Genomic DNA, 19,767 nt, shown 5'->3' with positions numbered 1-19,767 from the left:
TACATTAGTACTTATCTCGGTAACGTCCGGTACTGAACGGGACATGGAAAAATGAAGGCAAACCGCTTTGCTACTTGGACTTGCTCCTATTTCTCTCTTACTTATTTGATTATTTTATATCTCCTAGCAATGTTCTCTAGATCCAAGTTACAATAATTCTAAACAACAACAAGACAAAATTGAGACAACCACGAATCCTTTGTCAGAAACGAAATATTTAATCGAATAAATATCAAATAACTCGAACAGTTCTATATACTAAAATGGAAGTTCTGTTGTTCCTTTAATCTAGATGTGTCTCCAAGATGTTGAAAGAAAAAGTGAAAAAGTTGAGAAAAGACTGTATATCGTAGTTTGCTAGCAAAGCTTCTCCGCGGCTAAACATAACAAATGGCCAGGCCGAGAGTCATAAGTTCGTGCCGATGGGCACTCCCACGTCTCTCGTCCTGTGTTCTCTAAGGAACTACTTCAGTCCTCTCTTTGCTGTTAGTATATACCACAAAAACTCATTCTATCTTTCTCGCGTAGCTTACCTTTCCACTCTGTTCGTACTCCCACCAAACGGCAGGGAGCTGTCTACGGGGTTCTTCTGTTACACTCTCCCTAGCTAAGGGATTCAACATAGAGTAAAGGTGGAAACAGGCGCCTTGAGGAAACAGAATCCCGAACGCGTGAAACTACCTACCTACCTACCTACCTACCTACCTACCTACCTACCTACCTACCTATCTACCTACCTACCTATCTACCTATCTACCTACCTACCTACCTACCTACCTACCTAGAACTACTTGGAGTACCAACGACAACGACTACTACTCCTGGCATGCCATTAAAGCACGATGTTAGCACTAGTAGTTAGGCAAGTTAAGTACCGTACAGTTCGTTGCTACTTGCTGCTGCTGCTTGCTACTTGCTCTTACCTCTTTCTCTCTCCATTCTAGGGAGATCAAGAATTCGACGCGTCTACCAGAGGATCTCGTGGTAACATCGTCGTACTTTGTTGGTCCTTGTCGCCCTTCTCACGAGTCATCTACTATCTACAATTCTGTCTTTGTCGTTTCTATCTGTCTTCTGTCTTTCTCTTTATCTTTGTATGCATGAAACTCTCTTAGGTTAGACCTAGAATGTAGCTTCTTAACTGGAAATGCATGTAACGTGCTGATGAGATCGAGTTACACGTATTTTGTTAAAAAAAAGTTGGATGACTTATACTATTAACATTGAACCATTTAAACGTTTAAGAGCTTGCCGGTATATGAAATGATTTTAAGATATAATAATATAATTTTCGATATGATAAAATAATTTCTTTTATTTTTTTTTTTTTTTTTTCAAGTCAATTCAGTACTTTTAAGGAGAAAATAACGAATGAAAGTGTTCGATCGTGGATAGTTATAAGATAATAAATCAGTATTCAGAACTGTGGAAAGATACTTTATTCTAGGGTCGTCTTATCGATTGATTGGAATAAAGAAGGTGGAGGAAAAAAGGGGGTACAAAAAAAAATGAAAAAGCGTCGAGTGATAGAGATTGGGGCCTAGTGATTCTTTGAAAGAACTTTGCGATTCGGAAAAATAGTTGAAGCGAACGCCTCCGTTGGATTTCAATTAAACTTTCAAGAAACTTCCACTTTGCCAAGCTGCTAGAGCATGTAATATAGATTCGATAACGCGGTTCGATGGTAATCAGCTTATCGATAATCGATCGGTTTATGGAAAATTCAATTTCTTTTTATTTCGTTTTCTTTTTTAAGTTTTTATTTTTCTTTTCTTTCGCGAAAAGAAGTTAAACTTTATTTTAATTTATGAATTTTTTTTTTTTATATATATAGTTTTCTCCAATCGTAATAATTTTATTATTTTAATAAAGTACCGACGAAGTGCTCAATTGTTTTTATGGAAGATTTAAGTTTTTTTTTTCTATCTTATCTTTTGCGCTCACATAGTTAAGCTTTATTTTATTTTCTTAATTTTTATACTCGTTCAATCGTTATTATTTGATTATTATTTCAGAAAGAATCAATTTATTTTTATTTTCTTTTATTTCCTTTATCCTATTTACTTTTTGCAAACAGTTCAAATTTCTTTAAATTTAAACATCTTTCTAATCGTCAATTTGTAATAATTGAATTATTTTGATAAACCATTTGGAAAGTATTCGATGGGTTTGTTAAAAATTCAATTGATTATTATTTTTCTTTCTTTTTTCTATTATTCTATTTGCCGTTTTTACAAAAGTAAATAAAACTCTTTCCATTTAATTAGAAAATGTTTGTTCTTCTTGATTGATAAAAAAAACTTAAGATTATTTTGATAAAGTCATTGTCACGGTAAAATATTTTGACTCATTATGCGAAATATCTGATAATTATGGCAAGAGAATGTCGAGAAAGCCCAATTAATCCGTATAGGAAGATCACCGACGACGTCGAGTCGATAGATTACTCGATCCACATTGAAGATTCGCTCTGTGGCGTAATTACCTTTGATAATGGGGGTTGGTTCGATTGAATCTTACGGCCGAACGGATTTTAGTAGAGAACTCATCGATGCGAAAGCCCATATCGAGATGCGAATTCCATTTAAATTTTATACTTCGATTTAGAACTTCCTTTTCACTCGTCGGATAATGACAGATCGTTTTGACAATCATCTATTGTCAAATCCTACTTTTCTTTCTCTTTCTCTAATCTTCCTTTGTTCATTTTAAAATCACAAATATTTTTTGTATAATATTTTCTTATAACGAATCAACAGACAATTTTGAATGTGAGCTCAAAACCAATATTGGAAAATGTAATAAATAACTTATAAAGTTTGATCAATTAATAATGCTGCTGTTATTATTCACGTTTTCAACGTAATTTCAACATGAAGAAAGATTGACGCGTTCTTTCATTTGAAATCAATTAAGAGCGTAAACTTTCAATTAATTATGAATGGAATTCGACGAAATACTAAAATTATATATCTCTATCGAAAAGACAAAAGGAAAAAGACGTGAATGATTAAAAAGTTACGATCACCTGTTTTGGCACGAACTTGATAGATAATTGGAAGATCTCACGAGCCCGCCAAAGGCAGGCGAAGTTTGATCTCAATTATTCGAGTGTCTCGCACGAGAGATTACGAAGTAATCTACTATCACTACTTTCATGTCTTGGACCACAATTCAAAGCTAAAGTGAACGACTGGAGCGCCACTTGATCATCGTAGTGCTACCCTATAACTATCTATTCATTAGTTTAAAGCTATCGTATTTCATTTTTTTTTGGAAAGGGAGTGGGGTAATATTTAATAATGTTTGGTGGGTGTTTTTGCACGAATTTGATAGATAATTTAAATCAATGTTGTTTTATGTGTCGATCTTTTTCTTTTTTATTTTCAATGCTTAACGTTAATTGATTCGTAACAAATGTTGAACGAATCTGTAATAGGGAAAAAAAAAACTTTCCGATGAAGTGTAAGACAGAGAGAGAGAGAGAGAGAGAGGAATAATCATTTTAAACGATTTGTTTGAAACGATTATATTAAGGGAACTTTTCTCAAACATTTTAATACCTACGATCGTTGTTAATAAAATCATGTTTCCACGGTTACGTAGTTTCCATGCTTACACGCTTGCATTACTACAGGGAATTACATGGAAGTCGAAACGAAGTCATGATCACCGTCGAAATTTTACGCGTGGAATATATAATGTATCGTAATTTGGACTGGCACGAAGCTTGATATTGGATTTCCGGAGCCGACGTATACGAAGTTAATAACGTCGTTCTAGTTAACTATATATATATATATATATATATATATATATATATATATTTTACTACCTAGTTGTTATAATACATCGCCTCTTGGAGGAGAAAATATAATCTAGAACGAAGGTAAAATGTTATGAGGATCGTCTTAGATATATACAAAAAGAAAAAATACACAATCCAATTATTAAATTACTCAAATTATATTGGATTAGATCGAATTATTGAAAGATTTTTTTTTTATTTAAATCTCATTATTTTGATTTTAAACGCATTCGATTGTGTCAAGCCTAATGTATGTTAAAATCAAGACAAAGAAGAAGAAGAAGAAGAGTGAATAGGTATCATGGTCCAAATAAAACTTCATTAGACTTTTCTACTCGCGATTGTAAGGCCGAAAAAAAAGAGAAAAATGAAGTAGTATGAGGTAGGATAAAAGACTCGACTTTCCAAGAATGTTTCTGATTAAAGACAGTCGAGACGTACGGTTCGTCGAGATAAACGTCGAAAAGTTTGATCATTAAATCGTCTCGGTCTAAGTGTCCTTTGTTAAGAGTCTCCGACTATTTCCTTACTACTATTTCCTAGTATTTAAGTCTTATTTGAAAGTACATAGGTAAATTACCTAGCTTTAGCCCTTTCCTTCTTCAATGATCTTTGGAGCTTTGAACAAGAACTTTTGAAGCTTTATGTATTGGTCAAAAGTAATAATGTAGTTGTACTAGTAGAATTGTAATATTAGTAATAATAGTAATAATGTAATAGTAGTTGTATTATAATAATGTAAATAATAGTATTATAAGTAGTGTTACTAATAATTTAGTTGCAATATTGTTGTAATGTTAATTATAGTGCAGTAGTATTATTATAGTAGTGAAAATAATTGTAACTAGTAATATAATAGTAATATTTTAATAATTATGATAGCATAATGCTAATACAAACGATATAGTATATGTTGATACTGGTAGTAGTAATAGTAGTGGTATTATAGTAGCGATAGTAGTATTACTAGTAGTAATAGTAGAAGACAAACTCGGTTCTCAATTTCTCTTACACGTTGCCCGCATCACCGACTAAAAATCCTTTGTATCACGCGATAGATCACAGATAATCGTCCCACGTATGTACGTTTGATCCACGTATACACATAAGGCAAATGCATGGTAGAAACGGTACGGTAAATTATGCTTGCTGTTTATGTTATCACATCAGCTGCGAGGAAACAACTGCCTCGAGCTCACATCCCCTAACCGAAAGATATTAGTGATTCTATACACCTTCAAAATCCTACCCCTTATTCCCGCTACAACTACTATCAACAACCCCTCGTTCTTCGTCATCTTCTTCCTGGCTAAAGAAACGTTTCGAAAATACTGAGGCTTAGGCATTTCAACGTTTTCTTCGTTGTAATCTTCTCTTGGAAAATATTTACGTTTAAAAAAAGAAAAAATAGCATCCTTTTTCCTGTCTTACTTTTGTATCTTTTTCTTTTTCTTTTTTATTTCTCTCTTTTTCAAGCTTCTTTTAGATTTTCAGATCTACGGAAAGCTCTTTTGGTGAAACGTTACATCGTAACAGTGACTGCGTCGAAAGATGGCAGCTTAAGGTAGATGCTTTTCTACATCGGAATCTCACGTATTTTTCTTACTTTACCACCTATACACAGTGAGCTGTATAGCCAACGATCATAACTCGTGGATTTTTAAAAGCAAAAAAAGATAAACTTTTAAAGCACTTCGTATTTTTAGTACTTGATATCATCTTACTGTATCAAGATAAAATATTATCGCGACCATTAATTTCTATATTAATTATTTAATTATCTATCTTTTGAAAATATTTAAAAACACATAATTTATATAGATATGTAATTATTATTTATAAATGAAATTACATGGATAATAAATGTTACGATTATTAAATAACTAACGTAAGTAGAACGATATAAACTAAAGCATGTCATATAATTTATGAAAGAGAAATTCTTAAAGCTTCTGGTTCTACCTCAAAGTGTACTTTCATGTAGTAACCTTTGAACTCTTTTGATCATGCCGGCAAGAACAAACAATTCTAGTAAACCGAGCGTTCGTTCCTTCGAAGGAACCTTCGTTCGTGGTATGGTGGAATGCTCGAGTAAAATACTCGAGACACGGTAGCCATTCTCGAGTCCTCGTCGGTTGTCCGTTCGCTCATAGATATGCAAACTGCGAGGTTCTCCAGTCTCCTGGCGAGATAAAGCCAAGGCTGTAAGCATTATCGTTCGATATATCGCGGGAACTGCCGAGTACTGGAGACTTTAACCGACTGAAACGTGGGTGGAACGCGTCTGGACAAGCCTTATCCACTTCGTTCTCGCGATTTTCATCCTACAATATACATTGATGTGAGGTTTTACTTTCGATAGAAATAAGAAATCTCTTATTGATCAAATTATTGTTCATTTAATAGACATTTTAATTTCTTTTTTTTTGCTTTTCCCAAAAATATCATATATAAATGTGAACGACGTAATATACTAGCGTTTACCAAATCTTTTTCTATCTATATTATTTAAAACAAAGAAAATATTTAGATGGCCTCTTTTAGTTCTAAGACACCGTGTATATACTTCTCTGATTACTCTTAGGCTCGAATCTCTTATTACATGAGATTTACCTAAGCAACAAGACAAGACAGGTAAAAGTTAAAAACACTCTGTGAGACACCTCTTATCTTTCTCTTCTCCTACGCTTCTTCTACTGTCCACCGAGCACCGTCACGAACTCTTTGAGAGAAACTCTCACTGACGAAGATACCATCAGCCATTATACCTAATCGTCGTTAATTACTCCACGAGAGCAGATACCTTTCGACTTCTATATGCACCTAACTCGACAGCTTTACACCGATGTTGTCGCGTAAACTTTCAAAGACTACATTTACTGCTAAAGAAAAAGATAAAGAAAAAGATGAAAAACAAAGCAGCTTAAGTAAGACAGTGGAAAGGAAAATAAGTTATTATTTATTTTTAAATTATATTACTTATATTATTAATAAAGTGTTAAACAATGTTAAACTTACAATTAATCAAGTATAATCGATAGTATTATTATTATTATATATAATATAATTATTAATTTAATTATAATATTATTGTTATTATTATATTAATATTATTTATTAATATTATTATTATATTAATAACAAAATGTGTATCTCATTGTTCGAAACGTTTAAATTTCAAGAGAGAGAGAGAGAGAGAGGGAGAGAGTGAATGAATGAGTAGGGGGAAGGGTGGTGGAATATGGACTATAATCGTTGATCAATTCACTTGAAATCCTGCGTGATCTTGAGCTTCAACAAGATCACCGTTTACTCAACATTTCACCATCTTATCGAGCAAATCCTAGGGATCTAGGTATTCTCTGAAGCTGGCACGTCAACGTAGGTTTACTCCACTTACACTCCACTTAGAAGATTGTATAATAAGGATTAAACTATATACTTATGTTAATAATATATATCTCTTTCAATTTGATTTTAATAAAAACATAAAATCCTTCAGAAAATTCTTGACAACTTTTAAGAAAATTTACAAATTAACACATTATTTTTAATCAGGCACTAACTTTCTGAACATCCAAGTATTTCCTTCCTAAGTAATCCTGTTGCTAGCAACAGATGATATTAAAATATAGCTTACTTAATATAAGAAACGCGCGAATAAAGTTTTTAATTAAGAAATACATAGAGACTCGTATCAAAAGGATCATCAGAAAATTTATCTAAACCAAGTTTGTGGCAACTTAAAGAAGATGGTATTCTTGGAATTTAAGGGACTCGTTATTAATAAATCCGATCATCGACTAGTCAGCAGGATATGCGAAGTATGAGACAAGAAAATAAAGAAGAAGAAGAAGTAGAAGAAAGATGAGGATGCCAGACAGAGGGGGAGGGGTCTGAAGGAAAGAGGCATAAGAGCGTTGGAAGATCACCGTTGATAAGCTCAAGGATCGTAGTCGTAGATCGGGGTCTATTCTTCGCATACCATAAGCCTAAGAAGGTAAAAACAAGAAAGAAAGAGAGAGAGAGAGAGAGAGAGAAAGGTAAAGGTACGGTAGAGTCAGGTCTAAGAAGGTACCGAAGGGCTAAGGTTCTCTTCATCGTAACGGGGGCACCACGACCGTCCATTACTTACGTCTCACGTAATATTATAGCTTCCTCATTAGCGAACGTAAGGGCCAACGTAAACGAAACTTGTCTCGGGGGTGTGGACTGCAAAGGGGTCGTGGATTCTCCTTCCACAGCATGACATAATGACATCGGTGTGTCGTGTTTGCCAAGCCTTGCCAAGCCCTTTCCCCCTTTTTCACGTTCTCTACTGTAACATTCTACGTAGACTCCTTCGATGCTCTTAACAACGATAACGAACGGTCTAACAATGTGTTCGTTAATTGCGTACACTCACTCTCCTAGAAGAGAATGGTTGGAGAATAATTCAGTATTATTAATAATAATAACTATTACCGATTGTTAACCGTTACTCCTAATGATTCTCCACGATATTTTATAAATATTTTGTTTATTTTAGTTTTATTTCACTCGTTCTTGCTTTATTTATTTAATCCTGATTATTCTAAATACGAAGAATAATTTGTTCTTTTACTTTGATTGTATTCTTAAAATTATTATAAAACGGTATTATAAACTTAAAGGTAGGTACTACGTACGTGTAACATAGTGAAACGTTAAAAACAGTTTGCATCAAACGTGTCAGTTGGAGAATGTTTCAATTTACAATAGGAAACTTTGTGTATTTCATTTTCCACCTCGCGATATACATACTAGACCAGCGACATTGGTTAAACAGAGTCGGCCTTGATGCCGAGCCAAAGGCAAGTTTACAGCGAGAAACGTGGTACGCCTAGCGGCGACACAATATTACACACTCGAAATGGTTATTTGCCAGGCCCTTTGAAACGTCGCATAGATATTATTAAACCACCGTACTTAAGCGTCCAAAATTGAATATTAATACGACGTTTCGTTTCACCTCGTTCTAAGTTGAACGTTCCGGCATTTTCGTTGCATACATTTTCATGTGTCTACGTATGTGTGTGCTCTTGTATATGTGTGTACACGCACGCTCTGTATTTAACCATACGCGAAAATTTTATTTTTGTTTCATTAATATTGTAACTGAACGCAAGTATCATAAATTTTTCAAGAATTCCTTTCTTTATGTATCTACTCTTCTAAGAACGTTATAATAAACGAAACAAGCTTTCTCAAATTGTTCATCAAAAGATTTTTATTAAACAAGTACGCACATTTCATTTTCCATGCAATTTTTTTTCCTCTTAGATCGAACAAAACATTTTCACACTTTTTCCTATTTTTCACGTGTTAACCTTTCTATGCAGTACATTAATTTCTTTTCTTTTTTCCTTTTCTATGCTAAATTTACCAAATTCTTTTTACAGTCGGCAAAAATAATTATTCCATGTTTCTAAAAAATTAAGAATAAATTGTTCTCGTTTATTCTCTATCTCTTTCTCTCTTATCAAAATGATCTCTGATCTATTTATTTGTTTTATATTATTTACTTCACCTTACAACTAACCCCCCCGCCCCCCGAATCTCCCGCTTTATTTTTATTTTTCCTTTCTCCCACGTTCGAAAGTTTGAACACGAAAGCAAAGTCTCGTCCAGGAGGGCAGCATAACTGAGTTTTCGAGTGACGAACGAATTCGTGCTTCCAGCTGCAGCTGCGCCGGACGTAAGCGTGATTTATCTCGTTTTGCATACCAATTTCGGCTGCCTCCGTTCACCGGTTTGGCCATTGGGACTTCCGCTTTTCGTTCTGGATAAATTACCTCTGCGTTTTGAGCGAGCAAGCGCGCGCCGATTTCCCGCGAATCGATTCCCCTCCCTGACCCAACCCCCCTCATCCCCCTTATCGCGACCCCACAACCTCTTCCTACACCTTTAACCTCATCTCCTACAACCCAACTCCACCCCTCTCCCACAACTCACCTTCTACCACCACTTTCCTCTCGCGGTATCGTCAGCTACGAAATAGCTTTTCATTTTTTCTCTCCCCCTTCCACCCGCCCACTCTCTCGCCTTCAACCTCGCCCCCTTAGCCCCGTTCAATCTATTTGCATCTCTCTATTCGAGCTTCTACTTCCCGCACGATTAATTTCTATTTTTGGACTCACCCGAACAGTTTGCACTTCGATTCGTTCAGAAGTCATTTTTGTTTTTAAATATTGAAGTGATATTTTGGTTTTCGTGTAAAAAAAAAAAACAAAAAAAAAAAAAGAAAGAAAATGCGTGATATACGATAGAAAAATATTAGGAATGATTTTGAAGAATGTATTATTATTTTGTAGCCCTATATTATGTCTTGTAATACCTCTACTTATAAAATTTCTCATGAGTCAATCATTATAACACAGAAATACGAGAGTCTCATAACAGAGTTGGGTAGGTAAAATTTCATTGAAATTCTGATGCTATGACCGTGAAAGCGATATAATGGAAGAGACGGGGAACCGGTTATAACTATAACAATTACGAACCACGCGCGTACGGTTATAGATTTATAAATTATGGAACATCATGAGACAAAGAGGAAATCGAAACGGTAATATTAACTTATTCGATGTGCCATTGAAATATCGTTTAACCGTGTAACGTAATATCGAGATAGTGAATTGTATAAGTAGAAGAAAAGATGTCAAAGTTTCGTTCGATTGTAAAATAATGAATGAATTTCAAATTTTAATCGAATTGTAACTATTAGAAATGTATAATGAAAATGTTCGAAAGAAGAAATAATAGGTAATTCTCCGGGGGAGGAAGGGAGGAAGGGGTAACACTTTAATTACAAATTAGATCATTAACAAAGTTTAATATTATCGTTAACGAGAGCTTGAAAATGTGTTCATTTATCAGAAACCCACTGTCCACCATTGAACCAAACTCGAATCAGGTCGTACTTTTTACGTAGCGAACGTTAACACGTTTCACGGGCCACGTAATATTCGTTAATCGTACCCGTTTAAACTTTTCACTGGGTTGCGAGAGAACCAACGTACTATAATTTATTGCTTTTTCGACGTCACGCATGGCCGACAACCCTTCGTTTACACGAAATTCGTCGTCGTTCTCTCTCTTTCTCTCTTTTGCCCACTTTCTCGCTGAGAGTTTCGTGTATACCCATACATATGTACCTGCAAACAGAGTTGGAACCCTTTGTAAACAGAGTGAAACAAAATGTCTGGCACGCCAGGGAGTCAAGCGGGTCTTTTGGTATTTAACATTTTTCTCCAATATCGAAAAGCGTCATACGGAACCCTTTTCTGAACTAACAGTCAGAATCTATAATCGGTCGTATACAAGCACTCTCGACATGACATCGAACAAACGTTTTCCGGATTAGTTCATACCAACCGGTTTACTTACGTTTCATAGACGATCTTGAAAGTAGATATTTCTATACAACATTCCTCAGTGATGTATCGATTTAACTATGGTATCCTAACGGAATTGTGTCTGAAAGTTTAATCAATAATTTGTCTTATAAAATGATGGAAAAATAAAACCAACAAACTTCTTTTTATCCATTAATACTTTTTCAATCGTTCAATGATTCGTTTCTTAAAATGATGTTCCATTAATAGGAATAATAAGACTTTATTATTCAACGAAACGCTTGTATCGACGAATAATAATCATTTATAAAAATACTATGTACTTGTATGAGAAGTAAAAAAATTTCTTCTTTGGTTACGCCATTGCTTCTGGGTAAGGTCAACGTTCAGCATTCCTCGTCGGTGCTCTTCACTTTCCGGCAAGAACCTCCAGCTCGACCGGTTTTCCATGGAGGTCGATTTCGACAAGGCGATTTCAACTTCATTGGCTAGTCTCACGATGAGATCGGCACTGCTGGCGTTCACTTCTCTTCCGCGTGACATCGATATATCGACTTACAAGATCTTCGTGCAAAAGAGAAGAAACCTTTTTCCAAAAATGGTTTAACCGTCAATCGTATTTAATTACATCTCCCCCTCTTTAAGATAATTTTCACCTTTTTTTTTCTCTTTATTTATCTTATCAATTAAAATTAATGACGATTTTTACGCAAATGAGATGTAGTCATAATATTTAGTATATTTATCTTCATTAGATTTTTTTTCCAAGGATTAGAACCGAAAATTTACAATATATAATACTTTAATACCAGTAGTAACTCGAGGCGCGTTAGGTTCTCTCGTAAAAGATCGTTAAAAGTGGAAAGCGTCGCAGAAAGGGTCGTCATTAAGCGATATAAGTTTCGGTGGTAGAGAATATGCCCGTTAAAAATTTATACTCCTACCAGTATGGGAAGTAACGTGGAACAGTGTAACACGTGTGTCGAAATGAGCGAGCTCTACTTTAATCCCACTTTCCTTGCATCTCTAGCGGTATTTATAAAACTACCATAAAAGCTTGAGTATATTGCTACGAATAATCTTTATCTTTTAATCGAAATAATTAACCCCGTTTAGAACGAAATACAACATTTACTATAATACAACCTTTCTTAATCTTATCTTATATATTAGTATATATAATAACAAAAATAATAATAATAATAATTTACTCCTATCTACAAATGATATTCATTTCTCTAAATTATACTACAAGTAAGAACAAAATAATGAATCAATAAATATTATTACTTATTGATCGAGTAAATAGATACTGACATTATAAAAAATTTCTTTTGCAATTAATTGTGACAGCCGTTTAGATCATTTCGATTATCTATCAATGTTCTTTAAAAGGATTTATAAAATACTTTTTTTTCTAAAACAAAAAAGGAGTAGAAAAAATAAGAAACGCTAGTACATTTTTTGATGAAAAAGAAGGAGAAGAAGAAGAAGAAGAAGAGTTTGGTGTGGTTCGAAGGAATCGTCGATGAAAAATTGATACGATAATGACCGGCTCCTCGGAGCTTTCCACCGACACGCGATGGCCCCGGCAGACGTCGATCGATCGCACAGCTGTTGCACACCGATCGATCATCGATCCCGGAGGGCGAAATACTTTAGCCGTTCGAGTTCGGTGCTACAGTGCCGAAAGTAAAATGGGGAAGGGTAAAAGAAAGGCCGGAAGTTTGATCTCCCATTGCGAAATGTTTCCTATGTAATACAATACACATATATGTATTATGTTGTATATAACATTTATACATAACAATCAAATTATATATATATATATATATATATTCTCGCGTTAAAGTATACAATACAAATGATTGTCCCCTTTTTTAAAAATATAATAAATATCTTCAATCTTATTTCTTTTTTTCAATGAAATAAAAGTTACAATGTTTTGATAATAATTATGTTTTTTTCATTTGAGATAAAAGACATCCGGTATAGTGGATATCAAACGTAACACGCACATTTTATATATATATATATAGTATTTTTGCGATTATTTATTGCGATATTATAGTAACGCAATACGATAAAAGTTTGAAAAGATCGAAGAGAACAAGTCAGTAAATTTCGTTGTGTAAACTTCTCCAAGATAATCTTGGTGATCGATATGTCTTGTGCTAGTAGGAGGACAATTTTATGGCCCTGGATGGGGTGTGACGTCTTAGTTTAGAGTGGTCGATCGGTAAGCGATATGCAAATGTCGTTTGTGGATCCTAAGTAAGCGAGCAAAGGAAGGAAGATAGAGGGAAGTTGGTGGTTCGCGTGACGAGCCAAAACGAGCACGAAATTATCTTGTCTTACATTAGTGGCTTTCGCAAATGTATTTTCAAACTTCTTGCACGCATCGATTTCAGTCAAAATATGCTAATTAAATAATAATAAAATATTATATAAATAAACTATATAATTATATATACATATGTATGATTTATATTTAGCCATAAACCTGGTGTTATAGCTTTAAAGTAGTAGATTTTTTATTATAGGAAAATATATATTGAAAGAAAGATAATAGAAGAATAAAAAAAGGAAAATATAGGTCTAACGTGTTCGTGATCTATCGATCCTATCGATCAAGGGATATTAATAATTTTTAGTTGATCCAGCAAGTTTTTCCCTAAGACCACCCCGGTCGATCAATCGATCGATCCATCGAACATCGTCGTTCGACTTTCGCTTCTCGCAAGAAGTCAGATCGTCGATTTAGATTTAACTTGGCACCGCGAGATATCTTCCATGAGAGTGAGAAAGAGAGAGAGAGAGCACAAACACAAACGTCTTTTCCTCCTTCTTACGATTGGCACTCCAATGTAAGCAAGCGCAAGTAACCGTCACGAACTAAGTTTTTGTTTATCACGACATCCGTCCACCATATGCCATCGTTTTCTCTCTCTCTTTTCTTTTTTATCTTTCCACCACCCCGTGGACTTGAATTTAAACTTGCCCTTCGACGAATAACTTTTTCATATTTTTCTTCTATATTGAAATTGGATCAATTAAATACATCTGCTTTTTCTTGTTCTTTTATTTACGATTTATATTATTTTTATACTCCGTGTCAGACAAATTTTGTCTTCTTAATCGGATGAGTAAAATTGTGATAATAAGAAAAAATAAAATCTATACGCTATTTTTATTTCTCTCTCTCTTTTTCTCTTCGTCCTTCTTTCTCTCACATTAGAAGGTAGTGAAAAGAAAAGCATACGTATAAGTGCATATCACGTAAACGTCGATATCGGATAATAGTAAATAACCGTCCGTGGTGGCATCGATCGATTTTCCTTTCTTCTTTTCTTACACGGAAGAAGCTCCTACCGATAAAAAAAGGAAGAAGAATACTGGTGCTCCCAGGACACCTGTACGAAGCAGGGATCTATTTGCGAAATGGCATTGCTTATCTGCCAGAGAAAAATTTATTTGTTGGCCCACTTTCTCGATGATCCATCGCAATTCAACCTCTCCTCTTGCTTTCTTCCTCCAACATCTCACCCCCTTTGCCTCCCCAATCCCTGATCTTTCTTTTTCTATATTTTCACCAAGATATAATAAATCTGCTATATTTCTTAAAAATACATGTACATTTACCTTTACCTAATCGATTAGACGAATTTCTTAAACAAACAAAAAATGAAAATAATAAATTCCATAAATCTCGATTTTCGAAAATTTCATGTAAGAATTTTTTTCTTTTTTTTTTTTTTTTTTTTTTTGAAAGAAAGAGAGAGAAAGAGAAACCAATTCTTCATTTTCAACCCTATTATTATCTTTCCCTCTTAACACACTTATCTCAGTTCAAATATTTTCCCGAAATATTTTTACGAATTTCTTAACCTTTGATGAATCTAGCAAAGACTAATCGCGTGAGTTATTTTCTGATAAATCTCTGATAAATCTCTGATAAAGATGGTCAAAAAAGAAATGGAACAGAAAAAAAGAAAAAGAAATTAATGAGATGGAATAAAAAAGAAGAGAACACATTTCTTTTTTTTATTGATAACGAATTTTGCGAGATAAATCATAGATATTGAATGATAAATTATTTGTCCGTTAATAGTTTTTCAATATTCCGCGACTTTGACAAAGCTATAACAAATTGAATATTATTTTATCGGAGAAGGGTAAATCGCGATAATTAGGGTCGTAATATCAGCGTTATTAACATCGAACACTATAATGACGTTAGAATAGCCCAACGGTATTACGGATAATAGCAGTAATGATCGGACCAGTTTTATCGAAAAGCAGCTCAATAATAATTAAAACAATAATTCTCTTATGCTTTTTCCATTGGTTTAACTAATGGGTCGTTTCGCGTATCTCGTATATACCAATTTTTAATATAAAAATATTTTTCTCTTCTTGTGTTGAAAATTCAATAATGGAAAATAATAACACGTGGATATTGAATTTTACTGTATATGTTATTTCTGTCATTTTTCATTTATTTTTAAATAAATAATGTTTGAACAGTGACGGTTTTTCCGGGCGATTTTGAGGTAAACATTCATGTTGACCTAAAGAGAAGGAAGAAGAGGAAGAGGAATAGGAAAAGAAAGAGAGATGAGTATATATCTACGACCTTCTCCACGGACCGTAATAATCCTCTTCAACGAATCGATTTCCCATAAACCTACTTTGCTTCCTCACGATTCTAGAAACTAGGCCGAAACTCCAAGCTCGAGCGAATTTTGGATTGGAAAGGACAAGGATAACACATTACGTAAATCCTTGCAGTTTAAGCTCGAAGCCCAAAAGTACAGGTGGCACAGTCCTTTAAACTTACCTCCGGCATTCCACACTTTCATTAATTCTTTTCTCAATCAACCGTGAAATTTCTCATTGCTATTCGATCATAAAATTGTCACTCTTATCTTAACTTTTTTATTTCCAAATTTACTCCTTCTTATTTACAATTTGTTATTTGTTTTTAAAACTAACCATAAGATACAAAGGAAAAATGAATGAAACTAAAAAAAGAAAAAAAATAGAAACATATATATCTAGAATTATTTTTCTTGCGTTAAATTCTAACATAAGATTTTATTTTGGGTATATTTAATTGTCTTCTATTTTAGCATTTCTCTTCATCTAAATTAATTTCTTTACTCCAACGATCATCCAGACAAACTACTATAACTATGCGTGGTACAAATGCGGTAGACTCGGAAGCAAACACCTGTCAGCTTCTTCAGTCTGAAGAACAGTAAACTACTCTATTATGATAAAATTAAATTTCAATTTTTCTCAGTTAACGATCAGTTTTTATTCTTACCGAACATAATATCAACGAATCGTTGTTGACATAATACTAATCCTTTTCCTTTTTATATTTTTAATCCCAATTAATAAAATAATGTTTAAATTTTAATTTTTTTCTTAAATATTATCAATTATTATTTAAAATATAATACATAATAAATAATCTTTTACCAGTATCTTACGAATATAACTAAATAATATTTTTTATTCTTAATCAACATAATTGTTCAGAAACAAATTCGAAATTCACGATACCCTTTTTATAAAATAAAAAGAAAAGACCCTTCAAAAATAAAAAAAAAATAGAAAAACAGGAATTTCACAAGGATTGTTATTGCTTCTTGGAAGCCTAATTAAAAAGCAAAAAATATTTCTTGTGCCAATCGAACGAAGTGTATTGACTACGATTTAACAAAGACTTTCTACTACTGAGAGAAAGAGAGAGAGAGAGAGAGAGAGAGAGAAAGAGAAATTACAGTAGTGGCGAAGGTGGAGATGGTGGTAAAGGTAGTAGGGGGATTGGAGAATGAAATGGCTGAGAGGAGGTCTTTCGATATCGCGAAGCAGATCGGTGAGGTACCACCGTAAGAGCTGTAAATATATCCTTAATGATCCTACTCGCCTGAATACCCTTGCCATCCGGCTAATTATAGGAGCTGATGGTACACTGCTTCTATCTTACAAAACGGCGCATACTACTCTAAGACCAATTAGTAATTAATAATAGCGAACCTCGTAGATGTCCCAGACGGTTGTCGCCTTGATTGAATTAAAGCACAAATTAATCGACCCCTTTTACTACCACCCTCTACACCTACCTATTGCCACTTTTTTTTTCTTTTTAACGATCATTAAGTTAATCTTTTTTTTCTTTCTCACTCTTACCGTCCTATGTCACTTGTTATGAATGTAGGAATAAATAAAATGTGTCGATCATAGTGTTTCTTTTTTTCTCTGTTTTTCATACTTCAAATGGTATTAATCAAAATGTTTGTACACAAATAATTCATCGTTAAATTGAAATTAAATACGAAAGCGTTAAATGTCGAAGGCTCATTTAAAAAATGACATATGCATATTTGAAAATGAATAATTATTTTATTCAAGAAACGTAATCATTTGAATTTTTCATCGAGATAATATAGCTTTTAGAATTGATGAATATAAATATTACGTTATAAAAGTATTATTTTTCTTTTAATTAAAAAAAAGAAAATATTATAAAAATACGCAGTTCAACGAAATTCGATAATTAAAGTGTTAAATTGTTTATAATCATTTTCCGTAACAATTCGAACAATTATACAATTATTTGAACAATATTAATAACAACAGTTTAAAAATAAAAAAAAATATGACGAACGAATGATTTATTACGAAATATAAATAACATAATAAGAAATAATATTAACCAATGTTAAAAGCCATATTTTGTTAAAAAGAAAAAAACATTTTTGAAAGATTTAAAGGTACAGGATCGATAGATCGAACGGTCGATCTCAAAGCCATTTATCGGTCATAAACAAGTTCGTTCTCGCAATTATTATTCCGCTTGTCCGGATTTACGAGGAAGCGGCATCCAATATTCATGCCGAAAATTGGTTCGCCTATAAATTTTACATAATTCAAAGGCATCGCGTCAAGCTCGACGCGTTCGGCGTACACAGCCGAAAAGCAAGCGTCGTCCCTCGGCGTGTCGTTTGCGATAGTAAACGTGGTCAATCTCTAAACCCCTACCTTTGGCCAAAACCTACCTTTCCCTCCTACCTTTCACACGTACACATATACGAAACATTCGCAGAATTATTACGTTTGTTTCATTTGATTGAATTTTAATATCATTTCTCATCTTCTTTTATTTTTATTACATTTTATTGATTACAATTTTGTTTCAATTTTTATTTGTTTTTTTTTTCTTATTATATAACATTATATTATAGTTTAATTATTTATTTCGTTTGTTGCAGGTAAGAATTTTTTTTCAACTAACTGTTGTTTACGGTCGTTAAAAATGGGAACCAATCGTGTTATATCAAATGGTAAGTACGAATTACTTTCATTTATTTTTCTTTTTAAATTGCCAATTAGAATTATTTGAGTATAAACATTTATAGTCAGTTTTGACGTATCTATGTTGGTGAGTATTTTTTATGGAATTATTGAAACAGGTGAGTATAACGAAAAACAAATATATATTAAAGATAAGACCGATCGGAGAGGTGGAATAATATAAATTTAAAATAAGAATATAAAGCTGAAACAAAGGTAAATAAAGGTAATATTTAATATTAAACTTGACTTTTGTTAGCTAAATAGACGACTAACGAGTTAAACACAATTTTAAATGATATGTTACTTGCACCATAAACTTTTGAAATTGACTTACGTTAAAGTTACATTAGAAGTAGAACTTCAACTCGATCTTGTCTCTAGTCACCTGTAATTAACGTCACCGTCTCGAAAGTAAAGTAGATGGATAAAAGAAAATGGATAAAAATAAGAATGGATAAAAAATAGAAGAAGAAGTATAAGAAGAAGAAGAAGAAGAAGAAAAGAAAAGGGTGATCTCAGACATAAGTTTTAGACCGAGCAAGCGTGTTGGAAAATCTAAGTTTATGTAGCGGTGTAGCATGAAGCAATGTAGAAAGTTCAGTGAACTTTCCGTAAAATAATGTGCTCGTACACGAGCTTGAAACATGTTGAGGAGAGTAATCGCCAAAGAAGACGTATCCATACGTTATGAGCTTTCTGGATAAAAGCTACCTCCCCCACCCTACCCCGTTTGTAACTTTTGACATTACAAAAATTCTACTCTCTATCTATATTTTTTTTTATATCTCTAATAAATATATATCGATAAAGATCAAAATAGCAACAAATAACTAAAAAGTATTACCAAACTTTATTCTCCATCCCTTTGTATTTATTATCAGCTCTTCCTATTTTCCAATTTTTACTTTCCAATACTTTACATACATTTATTATATATTATTTTATATATTATACATATCTGTATCTAAATAAAATATAGATCAAATTTTAAAGTAAAGTCTAACCTTGGTGGGGTGTATAGATCGATCATCAAATTTTCTAAAAATTGATTTAAAACTTCTCTCTCGAGATACGAATAGACGTATTTTATTTAATCAAATGAACATTACTCAACGTAAAATTATTCACGATGGAAAGTTTGAAAATTGAACATATAAAAAGTGATATTTAATGTCTTTCGATAACACATTAACAATTAATGTTTAGGGATCCAAG

The 19,767-nt window shown here is 33.2% G+C and overlaps 1 protein-coding gene and 1 long non-coding RNA gene across 2 annotated transcripts in view; both read left to right on the top strand.

Annotated features, from left to right (window-relative positions):
* LOC149032250 (uncharacterized) overlaps window positions 1-18,512 on the top strand; it is a 66,235-nt gene extending 47,723 nt beyond the window's left edge. The window contains exon 3 of the long non-coding RNA XR_016176926.1: window positions 18,468-18,512. This is a non-coding gene — a long non-coding RNA (uncharacterized LOC149032250). The remainder of the gene's footprint in view (window positions 1-18,467) is intronic.
* The window catches only part of alpha-Man-Ia (alpha-Mannosidase class I a), a 297,026-nt gene that overhangs the window by 160,130 nt on the left and 117,129 nt on the right, over window positions 1-19,767 (top strand). The window lies entirely within an intron of this gene.

Source organism: Polistes dominula, unplaced genomic scaffold (assembly GCF_049000335.1).
Source record: "Polistes dominula isolate Pdom_NZ unplaced genomic scaffold, Pdom_raw_medaka contig_33, whole genome shotgun sequence".
NCBI classification, from domain to species: Eukaryota; Metazoa; Arthropoda; class Insecta; order Hymenoptera; family Vespidae; genus Polistes; species Polistes dominula.
Note: the sequence above shows the minus strand (reverse complement) of the source record. Positions and strands in the feature narration are given on the sequence as shown.